This window comes from Pseudophryne corroboree, chromosome 8, assembly GCF_028390025.1.
Source record: "Pseudophryne corroboree isolate aPseCor3 chromosome 8, aPseCor3.hap2, whole genome shotgun sequence".
NCBI lineage: Eukaryota > Metazoa > Chordata > Amphibia > Anura > Myobatrachidae > Pseudophryne > Pseudophryne corroboree.
The window spans coordinates 486418235-486435061 of record NC_086451.1 but is presented as its reverse complement, the minus strand read 5'-3'; the positions used below and the strand labels follow the sequence as shown (position 1 = coordinate 486435061).

General features: G+C 51.9%; 1 protein-coding gene across 2 annotated transcripts in view; it reads left to right on the top strand.

Moving 5' to 3' along the window:
• The first annotated feature begins 4937 nt into the window (after positions 1 to 4937).
• Positions 4938 to 16827, top strand: part of ARHGAP35 (Rho GTPase activating protein 35) — a 74473-nt gene continuing 62583 nt past the window's right edge. For both annotated transcript variants that reach the window (XM_063938419.1, XM_063938418.1), the window contains exon 1: positions 4938 to 5211. The gene's annotated coding sequence lies outside the window, so the exon portion shown is untranslated. The remainder of the gene's footprint in view (positions 5212 to 16827) is intronic.

The window sequence follows — 16827 nt, the reverse complement described above, 5'->3', positions numbered from 1 at the left end:
TGGATCACAGAGAGCGATGTTGGTAGGCAATGAGAGCTAGGAGTGATACTGGAACACCGCTGGAAGCTGGTGATGAAGTCACTGTGGATCACAGAGAGCGATGTTGGTAGGCAATGAGAGCTAGGAGTGATACTGGAACAATGCTGGAAGCTGGTGATGAAGTCACTGTGGATCACAGAGAGCAATGTTGGTAGGCAATGAGAGCTAGGTGTGATACTGGAACAACGCTGGAAGCCAGTGATGAAGTCACTGTGGATCACAGAGAGCGATGTTGGTAGGCAATGAGAGCTAGGAGTGATACTGGAACAATGCTGGAAGCTGGTGATGAAGTCACTGTGGATCACAGAGAGCAATGTTGGTAGGCAATGAGAGCTAGGAGTGATACTGGAACACCGCTGGAAGCCGGTGATAAAGTCACTGTGGATCACAGAGAGCGATGTTGGCAGGCAATGAGAGCTACGAGTGATACTGGAACAACGCTGGAAGCCGGTGATGAAGTCACTGTGGATCACAGAGAGCGATGTTGGTAGGCAATGAGAGCTAGGAGTGATACTGGAACAATGCTGGAAGCTGGTGATGAAGTCACTGTGGATCACAGAGAGCAATGTTGGTAGGCAATGAGAGCTAGGAGTGATACTGGAACACCGCTGGAAGCTGGTGATGAAGTCACTGTGGATCACAGAGAGCGATGTTGGTAGGCAATGAGAGCTAGGAGTGATACTGGAACAATGCTGGAAGCTGGTGATGAAGTCACTGTGGATCACAGAGAGCAATGTTGGTAGGCAATGAGAGCTAGGTGTGATACTGGAACAACGCTGGAAGCCAGTGATGAAGTCACTGTGGATCACAGAGAGCGATGTTGGTAGGCAATGAGAGCTAGGAGTGATACTGGAACAATGCTGGAAGCTGGTGATGAAGTCACTGTGGATCACAGAGAGCGATGTTGGTAGGCAATGAGAGCTAGGAGTGATACTGGAACACCGCTGGAAGCCGGTGATAAAGTCACTGTGGATCACAGAGAGCGATGTTGGCAGGCAATGAGAGCTACGAGTGATACTGGAACAACGCTGGAAGCCGGTGATGAAGTCACTGTGGATCACAGAGAGCGATGTTGGTAGGCAATGAGAGCTAGGAGTGATACTGGAACAATGCTGGAAGCTGGTGATGAAGTCACTGTGGATCACAGAGAGCAATGTTGGTAGGCAATGAGAGCTAGGTGTGATACTGGAACAACGCTGGAAGCTGGTGATGAAGTCACTGTGGATCACAGAGAGCGATGTTGGTAGGCAATGAGAGCTAGGAGTGATACTGGAACAACGCTGGAAGCCGGTGATGAAGTCACTGTGGATCACAGAGAGCGATGTTGGTAGGCAATGAGAGCTAGGAGTGATACTGGAACAATGCTAGAAGCCGGTGATGAAGTCACTGTGGATCACAGAGAGCGATGTTGGTAGCGTTACGGGTGGTGTACGGGAGTTCCGCGGACGGGTTACGGGAGTGTTGCGGGTGGGGTACGGGAGTTCCGCGGACGGGTTACGGGAGCGTTGCGGGTGGGATACGGGAGTTCCGTGGACGGGTCATGGGAGTGTTGCGGGTGGAATATGGGAGTGCCACGGGAGTGCTGCAGGTGGGTTATGGGAGTATTGTGGATGGGTTATGGGAGCGTTACGGGTGGTGTACGGGAGTTCTGCGGGTGGGTTACGGGAGTGTTGCGGGTGGGGTACGGGAGTTCCGCGGACGGGTTACGGGAGCGTTGCGGGTGGGATACGGGAGTTCCGTGGACGGGTTACGGGAGTGTTGCGGGTGGAATATGGGAGTGCCACGGGAGTGCTGCAGGTGGGTTATGGGAGTATTGTGGATGGGTTATGGGAGCGTTACGGGTGGTGTACGGGAGTTCTGCGGGCGGGATACGGGAGTTCCGCGGACGGGTTACGGGAGCGTTGCGGGCGGGATACAGGAGTGCCACGGGCGGGTTATAGGAGTATTGCGGGCGGGATATGGGAGTTCTGCGGACGGGTTACGGGAGCGTTGCGGGAGGGATATGGGAGTGCCACAGGAGAGATACGGGAGTGCTGCGGGCGGGATACGGGAGTTCCATGGATGGGTTACGGGCCGGACACGGGAGTGCCACGGGAGAGATACGGGAGTGCTGCAGGCGGGTTATTGGAGCATTGCAGACGGGACACGGAAGTTCCGCGGATGGGTTACGGGAGCGTTGCGGGCGGGATTCGGGAGTGCCACGGGAGAGATACGGGAGTGCTGCGGGCGGGTTATGGGAGTATTGCGGGATATGGGAGTTCCACGGGCGGGTTACTGGACTGTTGCGGGCGGAATATGGGAGTGCCACGGGACTGCTGCAGGTGGGTTATGGGAGTATTGTGGATGGGTTATGGGAGCGTTACGGGAGTTCTGCGGGTGGGTTACGGGAGTGTTGCGGGTGGGGTACGGGAGTTCCGCGGACGGGTTACGGGAGCGTTGCGGGTGGGATACGGGAGTTCCGTGGACGGGTTACGGGAGTGTTGCGGGTGGAATATGGGAGTGCCACGGGAGTGCTGCATGTGGGTTATGGGAGCGTTACGGGTGGTGTACGGGAGTTCTGCGGGTGGGTTACGGGAGTGTTGCGGGTGGGGTACGGGAGTTCCGCGGACGGGTTACGGGAGCATTGCGGGTGGGATACGGGAGTTCCGTGGACGGGTCACGGGTGGAATATGGGAGTGCCACGGGAGTGCTGCAGGTGGGTTATGGGAGTATTGTGGATGGGTTATGGGAGCGTTACGGGTGGTGTACGGGAGTTCTGCGGGTGGGTTACGGGAGTGTTGCGGGTGGGGTACGGGAGTTCCGCGGACGGGTTACGGGAGCGTTGCGGGTGGGATACGGGAGTTCCGTGGACGGGTCACGGGAGTGTTGCGGGTGGAATATGAGAGTGCCACCGGAGTGCTGTAGGTGGGTTATGGGAGTATTGTGGATGGGTTATGGGAGCGTTATGGGTGGTGTACGGGAGTTCTGCGGGTGGGTTACGGGAGTGTTGCGGGTGGGGTACGGGAGTTCCGCGGACGAGTTACGGTAGAGTTGCGGGTGGGATACGGGAGTTCCGTGGACGGGTTACGGGAGTGTTGCGGGTGGAATATGGGAGTGCCACGGGAGTGCTGCAGGTGGGTTATGGGAGCGTTACGGGTGGTGTACGGGAGTTCTGCGGGTGGGTTACGGGAGTGTTGCGGGTGGGGTACGGGAGTTTCGTGGACGAGTTACGGGAGCATTGCGGGTGGGATACGGGAGTTCCGTGGACGGGTTACGGGTGAAATATGGGAGTGCCACGGGAGTGCTGCAGGTGGGTTATGGGAGTATTGTGGATGGGTTATGGGAGCGTTACGGGTGGTGTACGGGAGTTCTGCGGGTGGGTTACGGGAGTGTTGCGGGTGGGGTACGGGAGTTTCGTGGACGAGTTACGGGAGCATTGCGGGTGGGATACGGGAGTTCCGTGGACGGGTTACGGGAGTGTTGCGGGTGAAATATGGGAGTGCCACGGGAGTGCTGCAGGTGGGTTATGGGAGTATTGTGGATGGGTTATGGGAGCGTTACGGGTGGTGTACGGGAGTTCTGCGGGTGGGTTACGGGAGTGTTGCGGGTGGGGTACGGGAGTTCCGCGGACGGGTTACGGGAGCGTTGCGGGTGGGATACGGGAGTTCCGTGGACGGGTTACGGGAGTGTTGCGGGTGGAATATGGGAGTGCCACGGGAGTGCTGCAGGTGGGTTATGGGAGTATTGTGGATGGGTTATGGGAGTGTTACGGGAGTTCTGCGGGTGGGTTACGGGAGTGTTGCGGGTGGAATATGGGAGTGCCACGGGAGTGCTGCAGGTGGGTTATGGGAGTATTGTGGATGGGTTATGGGAGTGTTACGGGTGGGGTACGGGAGTTCTGCGGGTGGGTTACGGGAGTGTTGCGGGTGGAATATGGGAGTGCCACGGGAGTGCTGCAGGTGGGTTATGGGAGTATTGTGGATGGGTTATGGGAGTGTTACGGGTGGGGTACGGGAGTTCTGCGGGTGGGTTACGGGAGTGTTGCGGGTGGTATACGAGAGATCCGTGGATGGGTTACGGGAGTGTTGCGGGTGGGATACGGGAGTTCCGTGGGCGGGTTACAGGAGAGTTGCGGGTAGTATACAGGAGTTCCGCAGGCAGGATACGGGAGTGTTGCGGATGTGCCGCTGGAGTCATTGCATACACAGACGCTATATCGCTCACACTGGAGGCCGCACTCTGATGCAGAATCCGCACTTGCTGTAGCATGGGGCTGCTGCAAGTGATGTGACGGATGCAGTGAGTGCAGAGGCGCCGGTGCCTCAGCCCTTGCACACTCATGTATTGTACACCAGGGAAGGGCGTATAGCTTCATTAGCGTGCGACCAGCAAATGACGCACATGGGATGCCGCGTCTGGGGATCAATGGTTATACACATTGGGGTATGTGCGAGAAGAGAGGGCCAGGGTGTGATGAGGGGCTCGGTTTGGTACAGGGGGGCTGTTTCTGATTAGAGGGGTATTTTGGAATATCAGGGGCACTTTGGCAGCAGTATTGGAGCAGAGGGGCATTGACTGTACCTGGGCACTGTCACAGTATGAGGTATAGGGGCAGGGTAGTATATTAGGGGGTATATATATGGGGACAGGGTGTGTATGGGGGGTATAAATGGGGGCAGGGTGATATATATACATATATATAATATATATATCTATATATACACACACACTGTAGGGGGCTGTGGTGCTGACCCCCCTCTCTCTCACCCCCCAGCACCGTTATATATACACACAGGCGGCGGCAGAGGCCTGGGAGCAGCAATATGGCGGCAGCTGGGGCTGTGGCGCCGGCGCCGGGTGCAGGAAGATGGCGGACACTTCCGGCGGCGCTCCCGGCGCGTCCCCGGCGCCCTTTCTCCTCTGCTCGTGCCCGCGCCCGCGCGCCCGCCGGAAGGAAGGAGCCGCCATTACAGGAGGAGCCCCGAGTCACCCGGATACACCCGGAAACCGCGGCCCGGGGCTCGCTGACACCCGATTCACCAGGAGATTGGATGTGCCCGCGGCGGGTGTCACGCCTGCAGCCCTCCCCCCCCCTCAACACCCGAGCGCTCACAGCTAGGCCCTGTACACCCGGAAACCTAGCCCGGGCCTCATCTCTACACCCGAGTCCCCGAAGAGAGCACAGAGAGCCGGGTGAGAGAGCGCTGACAGATGCCCTGAGTGTGAGTGTGAGTGTGAGTGTGAGTGTGAGTGGAGGGCCCTGCCTGGCCGGAGCGCCCCCCCCCCCCTATATTATATATATACCCCCACCCCATGTTATATATACATCCCCCCATATTATATTATCCCCGGCCCCCACCTCGTATTATATATACCACAACCCCCCCACCCCGTATTATATATATATATATATATATATATATATCTATCCCACCCCATATTATATATACACCACAATCCTCACCCCCGTATTATATATACCCCAACCCCCCACCCCATATTATATATACATCCCCCATATTATATATACCCCGACCCCCCACCCCATATTATATTTATTCCCCCCACCCCACATATTTTTTATATATATATATATATATATATATATATACACACCCAGACCCCCCCTCCCCATATTATATATACACCCCCATATTGTATATACCCTGACCCCCCACATATATGTATATATACCCCACCCCATATTAAATATACCCCAACCCCCCACCCCATATTATATATACTCCCCCCCCCCCCCACATATTATATATACCCTGACCCCCAGATATTATATGCATGTACACCCCCCCCCCACCCCATACTATATATACCCCAACCCCCCTGCCCCATATTATATATTCTCCCCCCACATATTATATGTACACCCACATTACATAAACCCCAACTCCCACCCCATATTATATATACTCCCACCCCATATTATTTATATATATATATTTTTTTACTCCCTCCCTCCACATATATATATATATATATATATATTATATATATATACACTACCCCCACATATTACATATATATATATATATATATACATACATACACACTCTACCCCCACATATTATATGTATATACACCCCCCACATGTTATATATACACCCTACCCCCCATATATGTATATACACCCCCACCCCATATTTTATGTACATATATACACCCCACATTATATCTATATACACCCCCCACCCCATATTATATATGCACCCCCCACATATTATATCTATATACACCCCCCACCCCATATTTTATATATATATATATATATATATATATATATACATACACCACCTCCCACATATTATATATGCACCCCACCCCCCACATATATCTATATACACCCCCACCCCATATTATATATATACACCCCCATATTAAATATACACACCCCATATTATATATACACCCCCCCATATTATATATATACCCTGACCCTCCACATATTATATCTATATAAACCCCCCACCCCATTTTATATATACACACCCCATATTATATATATACCCTGACCCCCCACATATATACACCCCCCACACATATTATATATACAACCCCCAGATTATATATACCCTGATCCCCCACATATTATATATACACTCCCCACATATATGTATACACTCCCCACGCCACACATTATATATACACTCCCCTCACATATTATATACACACCCCACATATATATATACCCCAACCCCCCCATATATTATATATACACCCCCCGCATATACCCCCATATTATATATACACCCCTATATTATATATACCCCCGACCCCCACATATTATATGTATATACAACCCTCACCCCATATTATATATACAGCCCCCATATTATATATACCTCAACCCCCCACATATATATATATATATATACACCCCCCCAAATATATATATACCCCATATTATATATATACCCCCCCACATATATACCCCCATATTATATATATATTATATATATATATATATATATATATATATATATGCATGCACCCCCCCATACGGAATCTTTTGAGTGAGAGCGAGATAGTGAAACCTTCGTTTTCTGAAGGCGCAATGTAGACAAACTTTGTTTAATACACAAAGTTATTACAAGACCTTTAGGCTGTGTGTATAATGTGTATATGAAACAAATTCTGTGCTTAGACTGAGGTCCCATCGGCAGGATATCTCATTATGGTATCTAATTATTCCAAAATACAGAAATATCCGATATCCAAAATACCTCTGGTCCCGAGCATTTTGGATAAGGGATACTCAACCTGTATGGTGTTCACGCTAGGCTGTTTTAGCAGGGCGCCGCGCCCTGTCCGATTTTTTTTTAAGGGCAAAATCCACGCTGCCCTTTCTGCGGCGCCATGCTAAAACAGCCGTCCGCTTCCTGCCCTCTCAGCGTGTAAAGATTCCATGCGCACAGCATCCATTCATGCTTGGGGGAAGCGCTGGGCACGCCCCCAACAGTGACACCGCCCACGCCCCCTGCAGTAACGTCTGGGCTGCACCACCCACTTAAACAACGTTTTATGGCCACGCCCCCTATTTTACATGGCCACACACCCCTCCACTTTTTTTCCACATTTTGTTATGTTACATAGACTACCCACATTATATACATTCTCTATACACATTGTTATTATAGCACTCTCTCTGATAGACATCGAGGCGTTTAACAGGTAGACTTAAAAATGGTACAAAAACTAGGAGCATAATAAAAGGTTACAGCTTATACATGAAACACAGAGATGGGAGAAGAACCAAAGACGTGGCAGCCATTTCAGCCCCCTGTACCCCACATCATATACAGTGCATCTGGAAAGTATTCACAGCGCTTCACTATTTTCCCACATTTTGTTATGTTACAGCCTTATTCCAAAATGGAATAAATTAATTTTTCCCCTCAAAATTCTACACACAATACCCCATAATGACAATGTGAAAAAAGTTTTTTTGAGATTTTTGCAAATTTATTAAAAATAAAAAACTAAGAAATCACATGTACGTAAGTATTCACAGCCTTTGCCATGAAGCTCAGAATTGAGCTCAGGTGCATCCTGTTTCCACTGATCATCCTTGAGATATTCCTACAGCTTAATTGGAGTCCATCTGTGGTAAATTCAGTTGATTGGACAGGATTTGGAAAGGCACACACCTGTCTATCTAAGGTCCCACACTTGACAGTGCATGTCTGAGCACAAACCAAGCATGAAGTCAAAGGAATTGTCTGTAGACCTACGAGACAGGATTGTCTTGAGGCACAAATCTGGGGAAGGGTACAGAAAAATATCTGCTGCTTTGAAGGTCCCAATGAGCACAGTGGCCTCCGTCATCTGTAAATGGAAGAAGTTCGGTACCACCAGGACTCTTCCTAGAGCTAGCCAGCCATCTAAACTGAGCGATCGGGGGAGTAGGGCCCTGTGGCCAGAGACCCTGTCTGCCACATGGCTTATAGCGGCCGCGGCACTTAAGAGGTTAACCCTTAGTGCCCAGCACCATGTTGAGGACAGTGGGCGATTTGCGCCACTTTTTGAATGAACACTGGAGCTAGGCGCCATGTTTGAAATGTTATGGGCGCTACCCGCCGTGTATGAAAAAGTGAATTTTTATATCATACTTTACTGCCGCGGGCCGGACCCTTACCGGCGGCAGCCTTTGTGTCCACTCCCCGGTGTGCCGCGCTGGGGGGAGAAGGGGAGCCGCTGCAGCCGGGAGACCTGCTCCCGCTGCAGCGCTCAGTGCTGACCGTACGGGTGAGTGGCAACCCCACTGCGCTGCGCCGAGTTAGAAGGGAGCCACTGCGCTGCCGCTGCCAGCTGACCCCTTCCAGAGGCAGCTAGGTGGATGTAACCACCGGGTTTAACATGGGGAGTGCGGCATGGTGCTGCGGCCGAGAAACTGGGCGCTCCGGCTCCCAGTGCGCTGCGCCAGTGGGGAGGAGAGCCACGGCAGCCCTGAGCAAGCAGCACACAGGGGTGACCTGGCTAGCCGGCTCCCTGTGCGGTAAGGGGGACAATGGGCAGGAAGCTGATCGCTGAGGTCCAGGAGCTTCGTTCCCAGCACCTCAGCGTTACCAGGAAACAGCCGCTGTAGCCGGGACATAGACTCGGGCTGCGGGGCTCCGAGGGAAACACTGTGGCCACATACTGGAAGACTGGGGAAGCCATCTCCCAGTGCACCAGGAAACAAATGCTATTTAAACATGTATTTTAAATGTTCTTTTAAAAGGTGTATATGGCAGTGGGATGGGGATAACAGATTCCCCCAGCTGCAGTGCATGGTGTGGTTAGAGCCTGTTGCAGGGCACAGGTTCAGTGTGGCTTTACCCAAAATTGTACAATGTATTTAAATGTATTTTAGGGTAACAATGCAGTTACTTGGTTGCTTGTGTCCCAGAAGGGGGGAATCCAGGACTGTGCAGGCTGTGGGATTCCCCCAGTCCTTTCCCCCCAAAACAGAATGCCTTTCCCTCTAGCCTCCCACATGAAAGTAGCATGGGGAGAGAGAGGAGCAGCTCAGCTTTAAAAAAAAGCTGAGTATTTCCCTGGCGCTCCATAGGGATCGCCCTCGGTGGGCAGGAAACCCTGACCGTGGACCTAGGCTGCCCATCTCTGGAGCCCGATTTCAGGCTGGAGATGGTGAGCTGGGTCCCCTGGCAGATTTCTGGAAGTAATTTAGGCAGGAAAATTTCCCCCAGCCCAGAGTGAACGACTCCAGAGACGGTACCAACACTTCGGAGAGGGACAGTCAAAGGAGAGTGACCACTCCCCACTGTTCATTGGGAACAATGTTAAAGGTGAGGGTGCCTGGTGCATGCCCCGCCCATGAATGTGCAATAATTGGTTGAGAACAACAGGGTTGGTTTACCTCCTGAGGTTTGTGTATTGGGATAAGATAAAAGGAGGGCAGCTGCCCTGTGTGTGGGTGTATTATACCATCTTCTGTCTGCTGTATTGCTGTCCCCCTGGAAATAGGGAAGAGTCTTTTTTAAGACTATTTAGGTAAATAAACATCTTCTGCCTCAAGACGACCGCTTCATCTTGTGACCTGCAGGGCTATGCCTAGCATAGCTCCGTTCTTCGGCTGTTTTGGGTACACCCAGCGTCTCCAAGCTCCGCCTTCCACCTGCTACCGTGCCGTGCTTGGCAAAGCAACTAGTGGGGATTCGTCAACACCACACGTGTGGTAAGACAGCGTGTCGACGCATACAGAGCAGAACCGTGGTTCAAGACGGCACGGCAAGCAGGAGTCTGGTGGTGGCAGCATAGTACCCGCCCGCTGCGCATTTGGTGGAGTCAGTAACAGGCGGTTACTGACGGTAAGCGGGAATCCCCTAATTGGCCAGGTCCCGTGTGACCTAAACTCCATTCTGGGACGTGAGGCGGTGAGGGCTTTTGGAACCGTCCGGTCACAGGCCCTAGTCAGGGATGTGACCAAGAACCCGATGGTCACTCTGTCAGAGCTACAGCGTTCCTCTGTGGAGAGAGGAGAATCTTCCAAAAGGACAACCATCTCTGCAGCAATCCACCACTCAGGCCTGTATGGTAGAGTGGCCAGACGGAAGCCACGCCTTAGTAAAATGCACATGGCAGCCCACCTGGAGTTTGTCAAAATGCACCTAAAGGACTCTCAGACCATGAGAAACAAAATTCTCTGGTCTGATGAGACAAAGATTGAACTCTTTGGCGTGAATGCCAGGCGTCATGTTTGGAGGAAACCAAGCACCACTCATCACCAGGCCAATACCATCCCTACAGTGAAGCGTGGGGGTGGCAGCATCATGCTGTGGGGATGTTTTCCAGCGGCAGGAACTGGGAGACTAGTCATGATAGAGGGAAAGATGAATGCAGCAATGTACAGAGACATCCTGGATGAAAACTTGCTCCAGAGCGCTCTTGACCTCAGACTGGGGCAACGGTTCATCTTTCTGCAGGACAACAACCCTAAGCACACAGCCAAGATATGAAAGAAGTGGCTTCAGGACAACTTTGTGAATGTCCTTGAGTGGCCCAGCCAGAGCTCAGATTTGAATCTGATTGAAGATAACCCTAACCCTTCCCATCCATCCTGATGGAGCTTGAGAGGTGCTGCAAAGAGGAATGGGCGAAACTGGCCAAAGATAGGTTTGCCAAGCTGGTGGCACCAAAAAGACTTGAGGCTGTAGTGGCTGCCAAAGGTGCATCAACAAAGTATTGAGCAAAGGCTGTGAATACTTATGTACATGTGATTTCTTAGTTTTTTTATTTTTAATAAATTTGCAAAAATCTCAAACACTTTTTTCACGTTGTTATGGGGTATTGTGTGCAGAATTTGGAGGGAAAAAATAAGTTTATTCCATTTTGGAATAAGGCTGTAAAATAACACAATGTGGAAAGTGAAGCGCTGTGAATACTTTCCGGATGCACTGTATATACTGATCTAGCCGTTCTTCGCACGGGAGTTTCTGATTGTCATGGTTGTACATATAGGCCCTCATTCCGAGTTGTTCGCTCGCAAGCTGCTTTTAGCAGCATTGCACACGCTAAGCCGCCGCCTACTGGGAGTGAATCTTGTCTTATCGCAATATTGCGAATCTTTCGTTCGCAATTTTGATAAGCTATTTCTGTGCAGTTTCTGAGTAACTCGAGACTTACTCGGCATCTGCGATCAGTTCAGTCAGTTTCGTTCCTGGTTTGACGTCACAAACACACCCAGCGTTCGCCCAGACACTCCTCCGTTTCTCCAGCCACTCCCACGTTTTTCCCAGAAACGGTAGCGTTTTTTCACACACTCCCATAAAACGGACAGTTTCCGCCCAGAAACACCCACTTCCTGTCAATCACATTCCGATCACCAGAACGAAGAAAAAACCTCGTAATGCCGTGAGTAAAATACCTAACTGCATAGCAAATTTACTTGGCGCAGTCGCAGTGCGAACATTGCGCATGCGCATTAGCGACTAATCGCTCCGTTGCGAAAAAAAAACAACGAGCGATCAACTCTGAATGACCACCATAGATGGGTGTTAGTAATGTGGTAAATTTGAGACGTGTTAATGTAAGTAAATATGAATCCCTGGTTCTTGGCGTTACCGTATCTGCTACCGGCGCTCCTCGTGTAACAAGTGACAGGAACATTTCTGTAGTTTATTACATTCTACACACCGGAGGTGTAATCCTAATGTCCAATTGTCCGTTTGGGCGTTATCATTCCCGCAACGCAAGCCACGCATCGGTGATGATGTCATCATGTCACCCCCTTAGGGGAGGTTTATTACAATTCTAATGACGTAGTTTTCCTATTTCCCACCTGCAGAATCCCTGTGTTACATTTCATCTTCCTGACATATCGGGGAGTGGGAGAATCAGTGATGAGTCAGTCAGTGATGGCTTTCACATTTATTTATATATACGGTACACACTGAACATATACATACCGCATACACATTAATGATATATATGTATCTTCTGTGCACACACTATACAGGGTGATCAGTACACCCTTTTGTTTCAAAAACTGCAGGAAATGGGAAAACTGAATACTCCAGTAAGGTACGGGTGAGGTGGGCTATCTTTTAGGGTATGTACCGAACGTGGGTTTTCCCTTTTCCTGCACAGTTTTTGAAACAAAAGGGTGTACTGAGACTTTGAATCACCCTGTATAATTAGAGACTGGGGCTGATGGTAGAATGGCCATATATTCCACAGTAGATGGTGTGTAATCACCTGTATTCACCTAGTACCCGCAATCAGCACATATTGCGCTTGTCCTGTACTGGCTGCTGTACATTCACCTCCTGTGTGCGTATGTACCCCTCTCCTGGAATACGCTTCCCACCGCCGGCCCCCCTCTCCTGGAATACGCTTCCCACCGCCGGCCCCCCTCTCCTGGAATACGCTTCCCACCGCCGGCCCCCTTCTCCTGGAATACGTTTCTCACCGCCGCCCCCCCCCCCCCTCTCCTGGAATACGTTTCCCACCGCCGCCCCCCCCCTCTCCTGGAATACGTTTCCCACCGCTGCCCCCCCCCCCCCCCCTCTCCTGAAATACGTTTCCCTCCGCCGGCACCCCTCTCCTGGAATACGTTTCCCACCTCCGGCACCCCTACCCCTCCGCTGGATTTTATTTCTTCCCACCTGCACCTGTACGCTGTCTCTCTCATTCAGCCAATCAGTCATGCCGATAAGTAGCTTGGTATGTGATATATTTTCGGTATATGGCAGCAGGGGAGAGCATGGGGACTGGAGGTTCATGGAAGGAAGTTATGTCGCATCCCACGTGTAGTGAGCAGATGGGTGGATTAATAGTAGTATATTACCTCCGTCTACACTGTTGTTATATACACCACTGAGATATCAGCTGTGTGTGGAGTTTGTATGTTCTCCCCGTGCTTGCCTGGGTTTCCTGTGGGTACTCTGGTTTCCTCCCACAATCCAAATATAAACTGATAGGTTAATTGTCTCCCAACAATAGTGAACCCTAGTGTGTAAGCATGTACATGTGCTTAGGGCAGACTTCAATAGGCCAAGGGGCCATTTGCCTGCCACCAGAGCGCTGTGTTTCTGTGACGGTGATGTGTGGAGCGCATAGAAACTGCGTTGGGTGAATACTGTGGTTATTATGGTTTATCCAGCCCCTGTTCAGCATGCTCCATACCCCACCATCCATTATCAGTAATACAGGTGCATGCGCCAGGGGCCACAAGCCTTACACCGCCCCTAGAATGCAGTACTAAAGGCGACTCGCCAGCCTGCCCTGCGCACTAAGCAGCCAGTCATCCTGTGGTATGGGAAGAAGGTGTCAGCGTAGGGTAGAGGGGAATCGTTCTGAGCTCACACTGCGGCTATCAGGGTCTCATTAGTCTGCGGGCAGGAGTATCCTCAGTACAACATGGCAGCAGCCAGACATGAAGAACCAAATGGGCAGCTTTCCGCCTCGGCTTTGCGCTGTTTGCTGAGTGAGACTGGTGGATTTCTGCAGTGCAGGGAAAATACTGATGTTTGGCTGTAAAAATACCCGTGATGGGCACAGTCCATGATTTGGCAATACGCCAGCAAGAATTGATTGCCCCCCCCTGTCCATACCCCACATAATTTGTATTGGAAGATACCAGCCCTGATATAGCGATTCTCCAAGGTTTTATATACTGATTTGATCAGTAGCTCGTATGTAGTGACTTGAGAGAACCATCCGTCAGACGCATATGATGTTCCTGTCAGTCGTGATTTGGGGAATGAAATGAAACAGTGGGTATGTTCCCTCTATCTCCTTCTTCGTTGCTGCGCACTAGAGCTGGGTACACACTCTGCAATATAGCATTTGAGGCGTGCACTGTAACAATATATTGTATGCATTGCATAGTGTGTATCCGTCGTTGCGCTTTCATGGCGGTCATTCTTCAAATTTCCCATCTGATTTGGTGCATGGGATGATGTCTTGACCAACAGCATGCCGTTATGGCACATTGCTCCGACATACACCGTATCGCGCAGTTTGTGCGGCGGTGCGATGTAGTATTACATCATCTTGCTTCGTTCTAGTGTGTACCCAGCTTAAGATCATTGTACAGAGAGGATGAGAGACAACGGTCTGTCAGGCAGTTACTACTGAGAGATGTAGTCACATGCTGTCTCTTTCCTGTACACGGGACTATATTCTGACATCTTGGTGTTTATGACCCTGTGACTGGATGACCTCGCTCCCCCAGGTGTGGTTTCTTATCCCTGAGTGACCAGAGCAGGGTTACTACAGTCGGTAACTGCCTGTCACTCACTCCCACTGAGGTTCCTACCGTCGGCACCTGTAACCACCTACTTTGGTTATGTGTGGACACGCTGCTGCAACACCTCTTGGGTAGCTGGCAGGGTTTCAGTTAGGAGATGCAGGCGTCTTTAAGGCAAGATGTTTATTGCTCAAATGTCTTTGACAGAGAAGTCTCCTTGCTGAAGGTGCTTTGGGCAATCAGAGTATGCAGATACTCTTCAGAAGTACAGTCCTCTCTTATAAAGAATACACACCTTCAGGGCTGGCATGCCCCCTTTTTATCCAGTTCTAACACAATACCAGTAAGCCCGCAGTGGGTCCCTTAACCAATCTGGGTAAGTGCATGTGGTGTGCATGCAATCTTTTAACAGTATCTTTAATGGACAGTGGGGAATGGTCATTCTGCTGTGCCTGAGAGACCACCTGTACAGGTAACCACACCCCAGGTATTAGCAAGTCTGAAGGGGTTCACTACGGCTGGCCGGCGGTCGGGCTCCCGGCGACCAGCATACCGGCGCCGGGAGGCCGACCGCCGGCTTACCGACAGTGTGGTGAGCGCAAATGAGCCCCTTGCGGGCTCGCTGCGCTCGCCACGCTACGGGCACGGTGACGCGCGCCACACTATTTTATTCTCCCTCTATGGGGGTCGTGGACCCCCACGAGGGAAAATAAGTGTCGGTATGCCGGCTGTCGGTCTCCCGGCGCCGGTATACTGAGCGCCTGGAGCCCGACCGCCGGCATACAGAAGACCACCCGTCTGGAGTGGTGGATAATTCCTTCCAAGACTTTTAGAAGGCCACAGTCCCTTTAAGCAATGTAGTAATGATCAGTTATGTTGGCTTGTTACCAGTTCTGTAAGGTTGAATGCAAGTCTGGGTTTGCGTGCAGCGTTTCCCCTATTGGGTCTGGGTTTGCTTGCAGAGTTTCCCCTGTTGGGTCTGGGTTTGCTTGCAGAGTTTCCCCTGTTGGGTCTGGGTTTGCTTGCAGAGTTTCCCCGGTTGGATCTGGGTTTGCGTGCAGAGTTTCCTCGGTTGGGTCTGGGTTTGCGTGCAGAGTTTCCTCGGTTGGGTCTGGGTTTGCGTGCAGAGTTTCCAGGGTTGGGTGTGGGTTGGCGTGCAGCGTTTCCATGGTTGGGTGTGGGTTGGCGTGCAGCGTTTCCAGGGTTGGCTCAGGGTTGGCGTGCAGCGTTTCCAGGGTTGGCTCAGGGTTGGAGTGCAGCGTTTCCAGGGTTGGCTCAGGGTTGGAGTGCAGCGTTTCCAGGGTTGGCTCAGGGTCGGAGTGCAGCGTTTCCAGGGTAGGCCCAGGGTCGGAGTGCAGCGTTTCCAGGGTAGGCTCAGGGTCGGAGTGCAGCGTTTCCAGGGTTGGCTCAGGGTCGGAGTGCAGCGTTTCCAGGGTTGGCTCGGGGTCGGAGTGCAGCGTTTCCAGGGTTGGCTCGGGGTCGGAGTGCAGCGTTTCCAGGGTTGGCTCGGGGTCGGAGTGCAGCGTTTCCAGGGTTGGCTCGGGGTCGGAGTGCAGCGTTTCCAGGGTTGGCTCGGGGTCGGAGTGCAGCGTTTCCTGGGTTGGCTTTGGTTCGGGGTCAGAGTGCCGCGTTTCCTGGGTCGGCTTTGGCTCGGGGTCGGAGTGCCGCGTTTCCTGGGTCGGCTTTGGCTCGGGGTCGGAGTGCAGCGTTTCCTGGGTCGACTTTGGCTCGGTGTCGGAGTGCAGCGTTTCCTGGGTCGGCTTTGGCTCGGTGTCGGAGTGCAGCGTTTCCAGGGTTGGCTCGGGGTCGGAGTGCAGCGTTTCCAGGGTTGGCTCGGGGTCGGAGTGCAGCGTTTCCAGGGTTGGCTCGGGGTCGGAGTGCAGCGTTTCCAGGGTTGGCTCGGGGTCGGAGTGCAGCGTTTCCAGGGTTGGCTCGGGGTCGGAGTGCAGCGTTTCCTGGGTTGGCTTTGGTTCGGGGTCGGAGTGCCGCGTTTCCTGGGTCGGCTTTGGCTCGGGGTCGGAGTGCCGCGTTTCCTGGGTCGGCTTTGGCTCGGGGTCGGAGTGCAGCGTTTCCTGGGTCGACTTTGGCTCGGGTCGGAGTGC